The sequence below is a fragment of the Bos javanicus genome, chromosome 19 (assembly GCF_032452875.1).
Source record: "Bos javanicus breed banteng chromosome 19, ARS-OSU_banteng_1.0, whole genome shotgun sequence".
Lineage (NCBI taxonomy): Eukaryota > Metazoa > Chordata > Mammalia > Artiodactyla > Bovidae > Bos > Bos javanicus.
The window spans coordinates 60,631,254-60,648,385 of record NC_083886.1 but is presented as its reverse complement, the minus strand read 5'-3'; the positions used below and the strand labels follow the sequence as shown (position 1 = coordinate 60,648,385).

At 44.2% G+C, this 17,132-nt stretch overlaps 1 long non-coding RNA gene across 11 annotated transcripts in view; it reads right to left on the bottom strand.

Moving 5' to 3' along the window:
- The window catches only part of LOC133232955 (uncharacterized), a 450,067-nt gene that overhangs the window by 419,488 nt on the left and 13,447 nt on the right, over positions 1–17,132 (bottom strand). The gene's annotated exons all lie outside the window — the stretch shown is intronic.

The window sequence follows — 17,132 nt, the reverse complement described above, 5'->3', positions numbered from 1 at the left end:
TGAGCAACTCTCTGAACCTCTTTTCATGCTTAGTCACTCAAGTCATTTCTGGCTCTTTGTGACCCCATGGATAGTAGCTCTCCAGGCTCCTCTGTCCATGAGATTTTTCAGGCAAAAATACTGGAGTGGGTTGCTTTTTTCCTCCTCTAGGGGATCTTCCAGACCAAGGGATTGAACCCACCTCTCTTGAGTCTCTTGCACTGGCAGGCAGATTCTTTTCCTACTGAGCCATTTGGGGAAGCCCAAATCTCTGACAGTCTATCAAATTCCTTGGATATCAAGTAGAGAAAATTGCAGCATCTGCCTTGCTGCCTTAGCAAAGAGATTAAGATATGTTTATGGTTTGTAAAGTGCTAACCAATGTGCCTTAGATATCAAGTGGCTCACAAATGTTAGTCCTTCACCTTATTAGATTCTCCACGGGATAGAAAGTAAAGTGAATGTTCTTCTGTCAAAGCAAGAACTTCACATGTGAGAAGAGAATGGCAGAGGCAGGGGGAGAAGAGAGGGACAGGACGGAGGGAGAGAACACTGCAAACATCTCATTTTCAGAGCAGTTCAGGAGCTCCTCATGCAAACAACCAACACGTTACTGCCCAAGCTCCACAGGCCAATGTCGTCAAGGTTCCATGAGATCTGAGCCACTTGGTCTTTTTAAAGCTAAATATCTCAGGAGAACAAGGGTTTGAACTTCCCAGGATGATATCCCCATGTGTCGTTCATCTTCCTCTTCATTATTTCCCAGGTCGTGGCAAACTCTGGGAAAGCAGGACTGCTTTCTAGAGGCTCTGATTTTCTCACAACATGGAGGGAAGCCAACTCAGGGAGTGGCACCTTCTCCACATTCTCCTTGGGGTGTCTCAGCATTCCAGAGGTGTGGCTGGGTATCACTCCACCCATGAGGCGCCTTCTTGGCCAAGCCTTGTGAATCCAAATGCCCATCAGGAGGACTGTGCAGTGGTGGGAATAATGGGGATATATTTAGCATCCTCCATTGTAACCTAGAGAGAAGGCAATGGCACCCCACTCCAGCACTCTTGCCTGGAAAATCCCATGGACGGAGGAGCCTGGTGTGCTGCAGTCCAGGGGGTCACTAAGGGTTGAACACAACTGAGCATCTTCACTTTCACTTTTCATTTTCATGCACTGGAGAAGGAAATGGCAACCCACTCCAGTGTCCTTGCCTGGAAAATCCCATGGACGGAGGAGCCTGGTGGGCTGCAGTCCATGGGGTGGCAGAGTCGGACGTGACTGAAGTGACTTACCTTACCTTACTGTAACCTAGATAGTGTATTAAAAGCAGAGACATCACTCTGCTGACAAAGGTCCACAAAGTTATGGTTTTTCCAGTAGTCATATACAGATATGAGAGATGGACCATAAAGAAGGCTGAGTGCTGAAGAACTGTGGTACTGGAGAAGACTCTTCAGAGTCCCTTGGACAGCAAGGGGATCATACCAGTCAATCCTAAGGGAAATCAACCCTGAATATTTATTGGAAGGATTGATGCGGAAGTTGAAGCTCCAATACACTGGTTACCTGATGCGAAGAGCTGACGCATTGGAAAGACCTTGACGCTGGGAAAGACTGAGAACCAGAGAAGAGGACGGCAGAAGACAAGACAGCATCAGCGGCTCAGTGGGTGCGAATCTGAGCAAACGCCAGGACACAGTGAAGGGCAGAGCAGACTGGTATGGGGCAGTCCACTGGAGTCACAAAGAGTCGACACGACACAGCGACTGCACAACACTGTCTCCCCCAGTAGACGGGCTCTAATTCTCTTCTTGTTGCAGAACTGTAACCCTGGCTTTAAATATTAGGATCACCTATACCTGTAGGTCACAAAGCAGCAGTTAGCCACTTGACATTTCTCACTGACTTCCCTACTCGAGTCTTCTTTGCCGATTCTATCTCGGGTTGAACTCCTAAAAATCCTTCAGTTCAGTTCAGTTCAGTTGCTCAGTCATGTCCGACTCTTTGTGACCCCATGAATCGCAGCACGTCAGGCCTCCCTGTCCATCACCAACTCCCAGAGTTTACCCAAACTCATGTCCATCGAGTCAGTGACGCCATCCAGCCATCCCATCCTCTGTTGTCCCCTTCTCCTCCTGCCCCCAATCCCTCCCAGAATCAGGGTCTTTTCCAATGAGTCAACTCTTCACACGAGGTGGCCAAAGTATTGGAGTTTCAGTTTTAGCATCAGTCCTTCCAATGAACACCCAGGGCTGATCTCCTTTATCTCCTTGCAGTCCAAGGGACTCTCAAGAGTCTTCTCCAACACCACAGTTCAAAAGCATCAATTCTTCGGTGCTCAGCTTTCTCTATAGTCCAACTCTCACATCCATACATAACCACTGGAAAACCATAGCCTTGACTAGATGGACCTTTGTGGACAAAGTAACGTCTCTGCTTTTTAATATGCTGTCTAGGTTGGTCATAACTTTCCTTCCAAGAAGTAAGCGTCTTTTAATTTCATGGCTGCAATCACCATCTGCAGTGATTTTGGAGCCCAAAAAAATTAAGTCTGACGCTGTTTCCACTGTTTCCCCATCTAATTCCCTATCCTTCACAGAAGTCGTTTAAAGGTGCCAGCTTTCACTGATCCAAATGGCTTTTCTACTGGACACCTCTATTGTCCAGGACTCACTAAGGAGTCCTCCCTGAACTTTCCGCCAGCTGGTTTTACAGGTGGAGCCCCCATGACCGACAACATCGTGTGCTAAGGGAAGGCATTTCTATACAGACACAGCTACACTGACTCTATGAGCTAAGGCATGGGTTTTAGAGGGAAAAGTGGTCTTGGACTGGCAGAGTAATTCCCACCCATGTTCAAATCCTCATATCATAAATAACACATGCTGATAACCTATTGTGCGCAAAGCCAGATTTTGTCTAACATTTTCCCCACGGTACATTAGTAATTCCTCTGTCTTCTGTCTCCACAAAACTAAGGCAACCTTCCTCTCTCTCCAAGCCCACTCTGGGTTTTTATTGTTTTTTTCAAATAATTTTAAAAATGTATTTACTTTTGGCTGTGCTGGGTCTTTGTTGCTGCACAGGCTTTCTCTGGCTGCGGCGAGCAGGGGCTGCTCTCCAGTTGCCGTGTGTGGGCTTCTCAACGCGGTGGCTTCTCTTGTTGCAGAGCTCGGGCTCGAGGGCACGTGGGCTCAGTGGTCTTGGCTCCCGGGCTCTGGAGTGCAGGCTCAGTGGTTTGGGTGCACGGGGTTAGTTGCTCTGAGGCATGTCGGATCTTCCCAAACCAGGGATCGAACCTGTTTCTCCTGCATTGGCAGACGGATTCTTTACCATTGAGCCACCAGGAAGCCCCCACTCTCACTTTTCAAAGTTGCAGGGAACTGTCTTATCACAGTACCGCACACCCGCCGCCGGCCCTGCCAACGTTCTGGGGATGACCCATCACATTTCCATACTGAAACTGTTGAAGACCTCTGCCAAAGGGTGTGTCACAGCCTCAGGCAGTTAGAGTTCATGCAGGAATGCTGTTCTTAAACCTGGGGACCCAGAGAGGCCACTGGAATTTGCCGAAGGGCCAGGACCAATCGTAACAGAGCTCCCAGTGGGAAACTCAGGGTTTCCTACAGACTGCTCTCTCAGCCTGCTCCTTGCAGAAAGATGCTGTGGATAGCCACAAAGGACCCTAGAGATGCTCTTCTGCCATCAGCCCGAACCTGCCGCCCCAATGGCATGATGCTTCCATTAATTCTCTCACTTGTCACTGTAAGATTGAGGAATCCGTCTCTCCAGTCCATAGCCCTGTGTGAAATACTCTCTTTAAATAAACATCCTCTTCCAGTGCTGTGTGCTTAGTCGCTCAGTCGTGTCCAATTCTCTGCAACTCCATGAACTGTATCCCACAAGGCTCCTCTGTCCATGGGAGTTCCCAGGCAGGAATACTGGAGTGGGTTGCCATGCCCGCCTCCAGGGGATCTCCCCAACTCAGGGATTGAACCCAGGTCTCCCACATTGCAGCCGGATTCGTTACCCTCTGAGCCACCAGGGAAACCCAGTTAACAGTGTTTATTTGTTGAGATTCTACTGTCTCTATTTACTTTTTCTTGATATCCAGTCTTCACAAAAGTGCATGGAAACCAAAATATCACTGTTGCAGAATTCTAAGCAAGTTTGAAAACAAGGAAAAGCTTGATTTAATTTGGTATGTTACATCAATTTAATGGATGAGAAGCATGGAATGAATCGCAGAAAAAAAATCAATCAGAGGGTTGAGGAAGGAACCAGCCAGCCTTCCAGGTCCTCCCAAGTGAGTGGAGTCATAGACTGGCTTTGCCATTTCAGCTTACAGTAAATCATCGCCACACTGGCAGAAAGACATGAAGAGATAACCCTGAATAGAACTTTTTAAAATAATCTGCAATTTTTTATAATTCCAAAATCTAAAATATCTGATTTGGGGCTATTCTGATAATTTTTACACAATAAAGGAGATTTCTATAATGATGAAAATTAACTAGTACTCCAGAGAGATGAGACATTGAAGATAAATAAAAGACGGCTTTACAGAAGTTTATCAACTTGACTAAAGTCTTAAAAAGACAACAAAGATACTTCCCAGGTGGCAACAGTGGTAAAGAACCCACCTGCCAATCAGGAGACATAAGAGACGCTGGTTCGATCCCTGGGTCGGGAAGATCCCCTGGAGAAGGGAATGGCAACCCACTCCAGTACTCTTGCCTGGAGAATCCCATGGATGGAGGAGCCTGGTGGGCTACAGTCCATAGGGTCACAAAAAGTCAGACACAAATGAGTATGCACGCCACACCATGCTAGAAAAGAAAATTCGAGGACCTACAGATGATACTGTTTTGAAATGTGTAGAGCAAGCCAGGTGTAAAAAAAGGCTCCTGGTTGGTTATGCTGCAACTAAGAATGATATTTCAACCCCTCACTGCCTTTTTTTAAACTCTCAAATCTACTTTTCCAGTCTTGTTTCTCTGCAGAGTTCCAGGACCACACCTGACCGTCTGGTACACATCTCCATTTAGGTGTCTGACAAGCATCTCTGAATCATTATCTGTAAAGCCAAAATGAAAGCTGCCTCAGAACAAGAGAAATGAGGGCTCCATGATGTACATATTAAGGGAAAGTCTGCTGTCTGAAAAACGCCCAGCTCTCTACCCTCCCCAGCCGTGCTGCGATAGGTCTGCTTTCCTCCCCTGCTCTTCACATTCCTGGCCACGTGGGCCTTTCTGCTGCTGACTTCAGCAACAAGGGCTTCTCACCTGCAATGCACTCTTTCTAGATACTTCTCTAATTTCTGCACATCTAAGACCTGATAAGGGCTTCCCAGGTGGTGCTAGTGGTAAAGAATCCATCTGCCAATGCAGGAAATGCAGGAGGGAGACACGGGTTCAATCCCTGATCAGGTAGATCCCCTGGAGAGGGAAAGGGCAGCCCGCTCTAGTATTTTTGCCTGGGAAATTCCATAGACAGAGGAGTCTGGCGGGCTACAGTCCATAGGGTCACACAGAGTCAGACACAACTGATGCAACTAAGCACAGCACACACAAGCGACCGAGCACAGAAGAGCTGATAACCGTACACATCTCAGCTCACATGGTGTGTCCTCCAAGAGGACTTCTCTGACCTAGAATGTTCCTTCTTTCTCATTTTCATTCTCTATCACTCCCTGGATCCTTCATTTTGGTCTTTATCATTGAAACTTCTTATTCCTTCTTTACATTTTTCATTCTGTTCGCCACGTGAGCAGGAACTCTGCTTGTCTCAGTCATGACTCCCCTGAAACAGCATCCAACACATACTGGGAATTCTCTAAGTGCTCACTGAATAACTGGCACCGTGAGTCATCACCCCAAGACCTGTTCTTTTCATCTTTTTTTCTTCCTGCAAACATCACTGCCTTTCACCTAATTACTCAGACCAGACAGGATCACCTAGAACCTTCCCTCCTTCTTAATCTCATTTTAAGAGATTAAAATCCCTCCTGCCAAAGAAAAGTAAATTACCTTCTGAAATATTTCTCAGGCCTGGCCCCTCCTCACTGCCTCCAGGTCACTGATGGGGTAGAGGGTTTGTCTTTGTTCGAAACCATTACCTTCTGACTGAATACCCCTCCCCAAGGGGATCTTTCCCGTTTACCCCCTTGTTGTCGTTCTTGTTTAGTCACAAAGTCATGTCTGACCCTTTGCAGCCCCATGGACTGTAGCCCAACTGGTTCCTCTCTTCATAGGATTTCCTAGGCAAGAACACCAGAGTGGGTTGCCACTTCCTTCTCCAGGGGATCTTTTCAACTCAGGGATCAAACCTAAATCTCCTGCATTGGCAGGCAGATTCTCTACCATCGAGCCACCTTGGAAGCCAATTTAGCCCCCAGATTGCTCTAGAATCTAAGTTTGATCACTTCCCTTCCCAGTTCTCCAATGGCTTCTCATTTTCTAGGAATAAGATGTGAACTCCCTATTATGTTCTGGAAGATATTTCATCACTGGGTCCTGAGGGCCAGGCCAACCTCTTTTCCTACCATCTCTTACTTATTAACATCAAGCATAAAGCACACACCCTCCCGCCACCACCCAGTGGCTGTCAACAGCTGCTCTGATTTGCCTAAAATTGCCCATTACACATGCCTGGACTTACTGTGTTACAAGTGGACTCTAAGCAGCAAAGGCCTAACTCAAGCATTTTGAACCTGTCCGGACACACCAAGGTGCACCGCATTTAATCTTGCCTCCATTTGCAGCAGTCCCCAACCTTTGTGGCACTATGGACAGGCTTCTTGGACAATTTTTCCATGGACCAGGGTGTGGGGTGGGGGGGAGGCGGGGAGGGGGGTGGTTCAAGATGATTCAAGTGCATTACATTTATTGTTCAATAATTCTAAAGGTTGGGAACGCCTGCTTTATAGGATTTTTCACTTCCCTGGTGGCTCAAATGGTAAAGAATCTGCCTGCAGTGCAGGAGACCCAGGTTCGATCCTTGGGTCAGGAAGATCCCCTGTAGAAGGGAATGGCAACTCACTCCAGTACTCTTGCCTGGAGAATCCCCATGGGAGCACATTTTTGTGGTGAATTTTAATCAACTCTAATCCTCTGGAATTTCTTGTTGACATGTGGCTTCTGATGAGGAGCCATTATTGAATGCTGAAAAGATGACAACTCCCAGAAGAGCATCTGTTTGAGGCTGGTAATGTGCAGAGGGCTCCAGTAATCACTGCAGAATGTGATAGAGGGGGCCACACCCAAGCCCCACTGGATCTGAGCCTTCCTCACATTCACTATCATGAAATAACATTTGAATGGGATGCCTTTTTCTAGTTCCTTATACAACATAGCCATTCATGCACTTCTTGCTTTTCAAAAATGAGAGGCAACTTCTGCCTCAAGCCCTGATGGAGAAGCTAGTATTGGAGATGCTCCAATGCTCTTTCTGCCAGAGAACCTTTCCCAACCACGGCACAGGCAGGTAGAACCCAGAGAGTATGACCGTCCTGCTGAGCTGAGGAGGCAGGGATCAGACATTAGCAAACCTAACACAAGGCCCAATCCCAGGGCAGGAACTGGGAAAGATGGGAGTACAAGAGTCTGCAGGGAATGAGGGGTGGTGTTGTTAACAGAAGTTCATGCATTCGGCGCACAGTGAGGCCAAGCGAACTAAACCGTCAGGAGTCTGTAACAGAGAAAGGGAACCATGGGAGTCTGAAACAGAGAAACAGGGCCATGCAAGGAGATGAGGTGGCTGATACTCTAAAAAGCCTTGAACTCTCAGAATAGTTTGGCAAAGCACTTTTAATAACCAGGTGAGGGATGCAGGGTCAGGCTTGGGGGGGTCGCAGGGTGTGTGATCACCTTGTGCACAGTCCTCTGATCGGCTGACGAGGGAGCAGGGGGTGTCACAGGGGTTCTGCCCATCAGTCCTGAGGCTCCAGGAAGCGTGGGGCCAGATGTTCATGGTCAACAAGTAGTCAACATTTTCTCGTCGAAGAGGAAGGTATTTTTTACATCTGCCAAACTCAAGAAATGTGCATCAAATGCTATTATCTAGATACTTCAGAGAGGAGCTAAAGCAGAGGATATGGGGGAAGGCCTGTCCCCACCCCAGCGCCCCTTGGGGTCCTGCTCCTTACAGTGTGAGAGGTCTGTGCAGGGCTCTCTGCAAGACCTGAGCCAAGGGCTAGGCTGCTGACGTGTGTGACGAGTGATGAGACTCCAAGAGGCCTTCTACAGAGAAACTGCTTTAGGGGTGAGAATGGAGACTCTAGAGGTCACACAGTATGTGGAGACACTGGATTCTTATCCCATCTCAGGCATGCAGCTGGACACCACTGGGTTCGTTCCTGAGAAGTAAGGCCTGTGCTCTAGAGAAGGATCAACAAACTATGGCCCGTGGACTGATTTATTTATTTATATATACATATATATATATATTTTTTTTTTTAATTAATTTATTTGGCTGTGCTGGGACTTAGTTGCTGCATAGGGATCTAGCTTCCCAACCAGGGATCAACCCCCGACCCCTGGCATTGGGAGCATGGAGTCTTAGCCACTGGACCACCAGGAAAGTCCCTTTTTAAATTTATTTATTTAGCCACGTGGAGCGGCATGCAAGATCTTAGTTTCCCAACCAGGTATTTTAACCCACACCCTGCTGCAGTGGAAGGGCAGAATTTTAACCACTGGACTCCCCCAGGGAAGTCTCCTGATTGTGTATGTTCATCTCTGTGTGTGCTAAGCTGTGACTGTAGCCCATCAAGCTTCTCTGTCCATGGGATTTCCCAGGCAGGGAAACTGGAGTGGGCTGCCATTTCCTCCTCCAGGGTATCTTCCCAACCCAGGGATCTAACCCTTGTCTCTTTTGTCTCCTGCATTGGCAGGTGGATTCTTTACCACTTCGCCACCTGGGAAGCACCTCCCCATCCCCAGAACATATATTTTTGTAAAGAAAATTTTATTGAAACACAGTCATGTCGATTTGTTACGTATTTTTATGGCTACTTTCTTGCTACAACAACAGAGTTGAATAGTTGCAACAGAGACACTATAAATCATGTGCCTAAAATAGGTATTATCTGACTTTCCAGGAAAACTGCAAACCTCTGCAGCGGAGAAGGCAATGGCACCCCACTCCAGTACTCTTGCCTGGAAAATCCCATGGACGGAGGAGCCTGGTAGGCTGCAGTCCATGGGGTTGCTAAGAGTCGGACACAACTGAGTGACTTCACTTTGACTTTTCACTTTATGCATTGGAAAAGGAAATGGCAACCCACTCCAGTATTCTTGCCTGGAGAATCCCAGGGACAGGGGAGCCTGGTGGGCTGCCTTCTATGGGGTCGCACAGAGTCAGACATGACTGAAGCAACTTTAGCAGCAGCAAAGTAAGGACTACTCTAGACTGCCCTATGAAAGCCTAAATCCAAGCTCCAACAGGATCAAGGAGAACCTTTAGTATCGTATTTGCCTGCCAGAATACAACCTAACATGCTTTAAAGAAAGACAATATAATCTAGGCTCCTTACAATGTATTATCTATAATATTCATCAGATGATTATGAAATATGATAAGCAAAGTAGAAAAACATGACCCAAAATCAAGAAAAAGAAATAAAAGCAAACAATAGCAAAGATCCCAAGATGACTCAGATGCTGGAAACAGCAGACAAGAACTTGCAAAGAGATATGAAATATCTGTTCAAGAATTTAAAGGAAAATACAGTCTTTTTTCAGGTGGGGGGGGGGGGGGCGGGGCATGCTACATGGCTGTGGGATCTTAGCTCTGAGACCAGGGAGCCAAGGCGGGCCCCTGCAGGGGAAGTACAAAGTCTTAACCACTGGACCACCAGGGAAGTCCCAGAAAAAAACAGAAAATAGCTATAGCAAAAGAAAAAGAATAAATTGAAAATTCAAGAACTACTTTTTTTTAAAAAATGGAGAAATAGAAGATTGAAATTTGAAATTCAAAAAAAAAACTCCTGTGGCAACATCTCCCCCTGCCCCCAATACCCACTCAACATATTCTCTTTAAGTCTCCATCTTATCTTCTTTCCTAGACTAAAAGCTCTCTGAGAGTTCAAGCACTAAATAAATGTTTACTGTTCACTCAGTAAATACATCAGGCATTGAAGATATACCTGGGAACCAGTTTCACCAGATGCCTACAGACTAGTGGAGGGAAATGACAAGTAAGCAGACAATTATAATAAGGTTCTTTCTTAATATGCTGTCCAGGTTTGTCATAGCTTTTCTTCCAAGATGCAAGCCATCTTTTAATTTCGTGGCTGCAGTCACCATCCAGAGTGATTTTGGAGCCCAAGAAAATAAAATCTGTCATTATTTCCACGTTTTAAAAAACAGAGACATCATTTTGCTGACAAAGGTCCCTCTAGTCAAAGCTATGGTTTTCCCAGTAGTCATGTATGGATCCGAGAGTTAGACCATAAAGAAGGCTGAGCACTGAGGAATTGATGATTTCAAAGTGTGGTGCTGGAGAAGACTCTTGAGAGTCCCTTGGAGAGCAAGGAGATCAAATCAGTCAGTCCTAAAGGAAATCAACTTAGCGACTGAACAACAACAATAGTAAGTTTCTTACAGATCTGATGGATACCAGATGGATAAATAGATGAGAGAATGAATCAATGAACACATTTCCCCAATTTGGGAGTTGTAATTTCTAAATCAAGTCTGACCCCAGTCTGAACAATCCCGAGGCATCTCCTTGCAGGAGCAGCTGGCAGAGAAGAAAGTAAAATGTCAGGCAGGAACTAAAACCCCTTAATAGGATTTGCCCTGAAAACCTGGCATTTCATAAAGCAACAAAGCAAAGCATTCTACCCTCTGTTCACGTGGAGCACAGACAATATCTTTCCAACACATCACAGGGACTACTATGTCCTTGTTGTTCTTGAGCCTTAATTTAATTGTAAGGAAATGTGGTATCATGTTTTGTTCCCTGAAGAGGAAAACAATCCATGTCTTATGCCAGCCAATAAAAACAACTCAATATGAGGTCTGAACTTCTGATTATCTTTGTTTCCCCTAACTCCAAGTTTTTTCCTTTCTCTTCTGATGTATTTGGCATCAAATCAAACTCCAGTCTTAAAAGCAGGTCTTGCATACTACTGCTACTGTTGTTCACGTTAGTGTTGCTGTTGCCGTGTAATCCTAGGTCACATTCAACTCTCTGGGACCCCCACCAGGCTCCTCTGTCCATGGGATTCTCCAGGCAAGAATACTGGAGTAGGTTGCCATTTCCTCCTCCAGGGGATCTTCCTGACCCAGGGATCGAAACTAGTCTCCTATATTGGTAGGCGAATTCTTTACCACTGAACCACCAGGGAAGTCCTTTGGGTTAGCATAGACATCCAGAAAAAACATGAAAGAAAGTTGACTTGCCACAATGGGCTCTGGCAATGACTAGAGAGCAAGAATCCAACGTCACCGCCTATAACACGACCCAGGGAACCAATGTCATAGTCTTCTAAGAGAGAGACAAAGGCAATCAAATAATATGGAATTTCACTCTTCCGAACACATGATCTTGAGTATGTCAGGAAGGATCAATTGACTTCAAAAAGCCAATGAGACTTTGTCATCTCTTAGCAGAACTGTTCATGCCTTATCACAAGAAACATTCTATAAGCCCCTCATGTGGCTCAGTGATTTGCAGGACAAGTACTGTCCTCATTCTCTTACCCACAAACCCACCCATTCACAGCCCTAAGTGATTCAATTGGTCATTCCTCCAACCTGTGACTCAAAGGGGATGAACACTGATCATTCCTACTCGGTCATGGTAATCCTTTTTCTCTGTAAGAGTGATTGCTTTGAAAAAGGACATGCGACCCAGTTCTTTCAGGGGTAAAGAAAGAATCCACCTGCCAATGCAGGAGCCTCAGGAGACTTGGATTTGATCCTTGGGTCAGGAAAATCCCCTGCAGGAGGAAAAGGCAAACCACTCCAGTATTCTTGCCTGGGAAATCCCATGGACAGAGGAGCCTGGTGGAATGCAGTCTATGGGGTTACAAAGACTCAGACAACTAAGCAACTGAACAGGCACACAAAGCACACACGCCGGCTTTTACCAACAAGATGGAAGAGAAGTCCACAAAGGGAAGGGCTTCAGGGAAAGACTTACTTGACACCATTCTGCAAAGGTCATCCCTTTCTGCAGCCTGGTGATATATCCATCTGTGACCCCTGACACTATCACAGCCATCTTTCAGATGCAACAAAGATAATAAAGTAAGGGTGATAAAGCAGTCAGAAAGAACCCAAACCCTTGAAGACCATCCCTGGGCAGAACAATTATCAAACCTGCGTTTCTCTATCACAGGACATTTTAGTACATGACTTTATAAAGCTTTCTTATTAAGACAGCTGTGTCATAACTTTCTTTTTCCTGAACCCAAAGAGACCCCAACACAACTCTTTGTTGTTTTTTTTTTTTTCCATTTCTAAGGTGATCATTGATTCAGGATTGCAGGAGACTGAGATGAAGAAAGACACTGGGGAATACTATCTGTAGGGAAAAGAATCTGGGTTGCCATGTGAATTGAAAACCAGGTGTGATATCACCCCTGAAATATTTTGTTTATTTGGGGATATTCCACCAAGTTAACATGCCCCAGTCTGCATCATAACCCACAGGTTATTAGGCAAGAACGGGCTTTAATCCTGAAGCCATTTCATCAGTGGGCCAAGAGTAGGTTCAAGATTCTGGAGCATCTAGACGGCACTCTCACATGCAAAAAGCCAAGCTCCAGTTCAAAAATAAGCCTGATAGTGAGAAATAATCACCCTGCCGACCTTCATGGAAAATAATTGCATTTTAAAAATCAGGATCATTTATTCTCAGCTAATATAATCTAAAGTAAGCTGAAAAGTTAGTTGTGAAACAAGCAATAGAAGAACAAGACCAACACATGATTCTGTCGTTATTTAGTCGCTAAGCTGTGTCCAACTCTTTGTGACCCCATGGACTGCAGCATGCCAGGCTCCTCTGTCCATAGGATTTCCCAGGCAAGAATACTAGAGTGGGTTGTCATTTCCTCCCCCAGGGGATCTTCCCAATCCAAGAATTGAACACAGGTCTTCTGCATTGCAGGTGGATTCTTCACCATCTGAGCCACCAGGGAAGCCCATGGCTTAGGCATAGGGACTGTTTTAACACTAACTTTACACAGTCCTGCTGCTGCTGGATTAAATGTGGGAGATAAGGGCTCAAAGACATCATTTTTTAAATTTTATTTTTTAATTGAAGGATAGTTGCTTTACAGAATTTTGTTGTTTTCTGTCCAACTTTAACACGAATCAGCCATAGGTATACATATGTCCCCTCCGTCTTGAACCTCCCTCCCATCTCCCTCCCAATGCCATCCTACTAGGTTGATACAGAGCCCCTGTCTGACTTCCCTGAGACGTACAGCTAATTCCCATTGGCTATGTATTTTACTATATGGTGATGTAAGTTTCCACGTTACTCCCTCCATACATCTCACCCTCTCCTCCCCTCTCCCCATGTCCATAAGTCTGTTCTCTATGTCCATTTCTCCACTGCTGCCCTGCAAATAAATTCTTCAGTACCATCTTTCTAGATTCTGTATATGTGTGTTAGTATATGATATTTATCTTTCTCTGACTTACTTCACTCTGTATAATAGACTCTAGATTCATTCACCTCATTAGAACTGACTCAAGTGAATTCCTTTTTGTGGCTGAGTAATATTCCATTGTGCATATAGGTACCACAACTTCTTTATCCATTCATCTGTCAACGGACATCTAGGTTGCTTCCATGTTCTAGCTATTGTAAATAGCGCTGCAATGAACATTGTGGTACATATGTATTTTTCAATTTTGCTTTCCTCAGGGTATATGCCTAGGAGTGGGATTTCTGTGTCATATGGTGGTTTTATTCCTAGTTTTTTAAGGAAATCTCCATACCATCTTCCATAGTGGCTGTATCAATTTACATTCCCACCAACAGTGTAAGAGGGTTCCCTTTTCTCCACACCCTTTCCAGAATTCATTGTTTGTAGACTTTTTGATGATGGCCATTCTGACAGGTATGAGATGATATCTCATTGTATTTCTGATTTGCATTTCTCTAATAATGAGTGATACTGAGCATCTTTTCATGTGTTTGTTAGCCATGTGTTTGAAAGACATCATTTTTTCAGGCAGATCCTTTACTGCTGAGGCACGACGGAAGCCCCAAATAAATAAATAAATGTAGACTACTCAAGCAAGTCTGATAAAAAATTTATGGAGTGCAGTGAATTTTGGACACTTTAAATTAGGAAACTAATGTAAAATATCACATGTTTAACAGATTATATGCCTACATAATATTTTAGTATGTATGCCATAAAGATGTATTCTTCAAAATAAGCTAATTTTTTCATTTTTTAATTGTTGTACTAAAAAATTTTATTGTATAATCTATACACTACATTTGTTTTTCAAGTTAATTATAACTTTAAGTATAGTTGATTTTCAAATTGTGGTGTTGGAGAAGACTCTTGAGGGTCCCTTGGACTGCAAGAAGATCAAACCAGCCACTCCTAAAGGAAATCAACCCTGAATATTCATTGGAAGGACTGATGCTGAAGCTGAAGCTCCAACACTCTGGCCACCTGATGCGAAGAGCTGACTCACTGGAAAGGACCCTGATGCTGGGAAAGACTGAGGGCAGAAGGAGAAGAGGGCGACAGAGGGTGAGATGGGGAAGAGCACTACTGACTCAATGGACATGAATTTGAGCAAACTCCAGGAGATGGTGGAGGGGCAGGGGAGCCTGGCACGTTGCAGTCCATGGAGTCACAGAGTCAGAGACAGCTTAGCAACTGAACAACAGCAACCGCTGACTTGCGATGCAATTTTAGTTTCAGATGTTTTACACGTACATACGAGAGCTTTCTGAGATGCTCTTCCAGGGTTATAATCCTCAAATTGGGCTTACTTGTTTTAAATCAAACTCCGGGAGCAAATTAGGAAGAGAGCAAATGAAAGCCTTGGTTTTCAGGAAACAATTTCTGGTCTGTCCCATTTACAAACACAGAGGGAACAAAGTTGAATCTTACAGAGATCAGACTGGGGGGCGTGGGGTAAGAGGTGGACTGGGGGCCAGGAAAAAGGCAGTCTGAGTATGAGACCCCCTGCAGTTGGTCAGATTCAATTGCTAAGTCTGAGGAAACCCTGAACTATTTCTCCTGGAAATTAAATTGAGATTTGAAACTAACGAGGGGCCCAGGTATAGAGGCTGTTGGATAGCATGTGCAGCTAATTATTTCATCCAAAGGAGCCGAAGGGACCTTGAGACATTTCCATTCAGCCTATAAACTAGGGAAATTAATCCTAAAAGCTTGAAGGAAAAAAGAATTAGAACACTAACATAAAAGTACAGACATTAAATCTGCTGATAACATCTCCTCATCTATCTGGGAGGTTACATTTAGGCCAGGTGGAAATTTTCGGTTCCAATGAAGGTCAATCTCACTCTTTTGTGAAAATTTGGCCAGAAACAAAATGCTTGCTTTAACTGGGGCCAGCCCCAGACTGCTCTAAATGGTTTCATATAAGAATTCAACGTTCATAAAAAATAGATAACTAATAAGAACCGACTGTATAGCACAGGGAACTCTACTCAGTGGTCTGCGGTGACCTAACCGGGAAGAAATTCCAAGGAAGAGGGGATATGTGTGGATATGTGTGTATGTGTGGCTGATTCACTCTGCTGTACAGTAGAAACTAACACAAGAATGTAAAGCAACTACACTCCAATTTAAAAAAAATAAGAATTCAATGCTCTGTGGCTGCAATTTTATTTTCATAGGGAAATTCTTTCCTAAGGAGCAGAAGGAAGTCAATACGTGTTATCAGGAACTGTGCCATCTACTTAGTCAAGCAACTAGGTTTGGGCATTTCCCTGGGTACAAAGTCCTGTTACCATGACAACAGTGGAGATGGGGGACTTTGGTGGGGGGCAGGGCTCGAAAATAAAAGATTAAAATAGGGAACTCAGTTTCATTGTCAAAGAGTTCCAAGTCAGGTAGTATCTACAATAATATCCCTTTGAAAAGTATAAAAATAATTATCTTGGCCAATTGTTCCCAAGTCAGGCTGAGTCTTAGCTTCGCCCGTAGAATTTAAAAATGAAAACCAACAAGCAGACGTTCTGGGTTCCATCCTCATTCCCAGACCCTGCTTCGTTAACCCAGGACACCTTTTAGGTTTCCCTGATAATACTGATGATTGACCAGTTTTGTGACGTGTTTACCTAATTTATAAAACATTGAACATCTGGGGATATAATAAAATCTGAAAGATTAAAAAAAATAATCCTTCCAAGTAATCATTGACATGTAAAAAGTTCACATTTAGAGGAGTAGACAGAGTCCGCATGGGTGACAATCCCATAAATGCTTAGCAAATATAATTTTAAGTGAAAATTAATATACTACAGGCCACACGCTATTAATAAAAAGGCAGTCAATACGCATATATACCTGTTGCAAAGAAGCCATCAGCAATCCCTAGTCACTATCATCATCATCATAATCAGCATGATCGTTGCTTATGAACTTTCTAGGGCAAGGTAAGCCAAGGCTCTTCTGTAAAGAGCCAAAGAGTAAATGTTTTAGGCTCTGTGAGTCTTAATGTCAATCGTAACTATTCAGCTCTCCTATTCGATCACAAAAGCAGCCACAGACGGCACATAAATGAATGGGCATTGGTGACTGTGTTCCAATAAAACTTTATTCACAGCAATTGTAATTTTAATTCTATAATTTTCACATGTCATAAAATATCATTTTTCTTTTCAACCACATAAAATGTAAAAATCATTCTTAGCTTGTGGGCCTTACCAAAAGAAAAACAAAAAGCCAGCTGTGGAAAAATAGGATATTGTTACCTAAAGACTCTCTGTCGTACAAAAGATCTCTATAACATATTTATCTTGTGTATCCAAAATTCTGTATCAATTGAACCACTTTGTTTAAATATCTATTAAAAGGACAGAACTCATATTAGTTGTTCTTACTGTCAAAATATAAACACAAAAACAAAACACCAAAAACAGCAACAACACCCCCCCACCCAAAAAAAAGGTGGGGGGACACAAGGAAATATTTGGAAGGGATT